Below are 2,055 nucleotides of genomic sequence, written 5' to 3' on the forward strand. Positions count from 1 at the left end.
GGAAGTCCTCAACCGCCCCGAACCTGCGTCTCCACCGACAGTCTTTGACGAGCCATCACTTCCCCTCCCCATTGACACAGGGGACTTCACAGAAGCTGAGGTACAGGAAGCCATCAAGACCCTGAAGAACAACAAGTCTCCAGGTATGGATGGCATTACTGCGGAGATGCTCAAAGCAGGGGGCGAATCTGTTGTTAAATGGATGAGCCAATTTTGTAATCGGGCCTGGAATTCAGGTGAAGTGCCGGAGGACTGGAAGAATGGAGCAGTTGTGTGCATCCCAAAGAAGGGCAACCTGGCAGAATGTGACAACTGGAGGGGAGTGACGCTTCTTTCCATACCGGGAAAGGTGTATACTGCATGCATCCTGAACCGTATGAGAGATGCAGTTGACAAGGTCCTACGAGAACAACAAGCTGGATTCCGCCCAAAGAGGTCCTGTGCAGAACAGATATTCACCCTTCGACGTATCATCGAGAATTGTACAGAACTGCAAACTCCACTGGCCATTAGTTTCATTGACTTCTCCAAGGCATTTGATTGCATCCACAGACCATCACTCTGGAATATCATGTATGTCTACGGCATCCCAAGTAAACTCATCTCCGCAATCAGACAAATATACACCAACTCAAAATGCTGCGTGCGGACGGGTGAGGGATACAGCGGATGGTTTGAGGTGGTAAGCGGGGTCCGCCAAGGATGCATGTTGTCTCCAATTCTTTTTGCCATGGCGATAGACTGGGTCCTTGCAACAGCAACAGAGGGGAAAGGGATTCAGTGGATACAGAACACAAAGTTAGCAGATCTTGACTTTGCTGATGATATAGCTGCTCTAGCAGACCGCACACAGGACCTACAACCCCTAGTGGAGGACATAGGCTCATCTGCAGGCAGTATTGGACTCGCCATTAGTGCCAAAAAGACCAAGAACATGTTAGTAGGGACGCACCCCCCTCCCACAAGTGTGATCATTGACAACAATGAAGTGGAAGTGGTGGAGAACTTTACTTACTTAGGCAGCTCCATGAACAACAGAGGGGACATGGACAAGGAACTAGACTGCAGGCTAGGGAAGGCCTCAGCTGCTTTCAACCAGCTTTGCAAGCTGTGGTCTAGCAAGAAGCTCTCCCTGGGAACTAAACTGCGATTCTACAATAGCAATGTTCTCTCTACCCTACTTTACGGATGCGAAACATGGCACATGAAGTCAAGCCAAGAAAAGAAACTAGATGTCTTCGACAATAAATGCCTAAGGAAGATACTAGGCATCAGATGGGATGATTTCATACCCAACACTGAAGTAAGAGCTAGGACCAGCCAAAAACCAGTGTCTGTGACAATCCGAAAGCGGCGCTTGAGCTGGTTGGGCCATGTCATGAGACTCTCACCAGACAGACTGGCATACCAAGTTATACACTGGGCACCACGGGGAAAGAGACGTAGAGGTCGCCCCAGGATGAATTACAGGCACACCATCGAGAGAGACCTACAAACAGCTAACATCAACTGGAGGGATATACAGAGGATAGCTGCCGACAGAGCTTGCTGGGCCAACCTGACTGCCTCATGTGTCGGACGACACGGGAGCCCCTAAGTCTAAGTAAGTGTCTGGAAAGATCAGTTGCGTCATCAGTTTTAGAATACTGAATCGGAGGTAAACGACCGCAACTGTGATGTGAGACAAAGTCTCTCCGATTGGTCAGCATTGACCAATGAAATCATATGTAACAAGATTCCCTCTGCATAATACATTGGCTTAGCATTCTAAGTAGTATAAGTACCTGAGCACACTATGTACCTCGGCATTCTTTGAGACGTCTTTGCTTTAAGGTTGTTCACAACGCAATAAGTCTTTTCGATTTCTCCTCCTCACTTGGTCAATTAGCATGCTGTCATCTCTGTAATGGTTTGATGCAAGGTATAGTTCGTATTTTCTATCGACTGGACAGACTATTCGTGAAGAAGCCTCCACTATTATAGCACTATCCGTTGACTGACTCGAATCTCGAGCTGCGGTGTTCGCTTCCAAAGCTTCGCTATCCTTCTGTGGAT

This window comes from Branchiostoma floridae, chromosome 2, assembly GCF_000003815.2.
Source record: "Branchiostoma floridae strain S238N-H82 chromosome 2, Bfl_VNyyK, whole genome shotgun sequence".
In the NCBI taxonomy this organism is placed as follows: Eukaryota; Metazoa; Chordata; class Leptocardii; order Amphioxiformes; family Branchiostomatidae; genus Branchiostoma; species Branchiostoma floridae.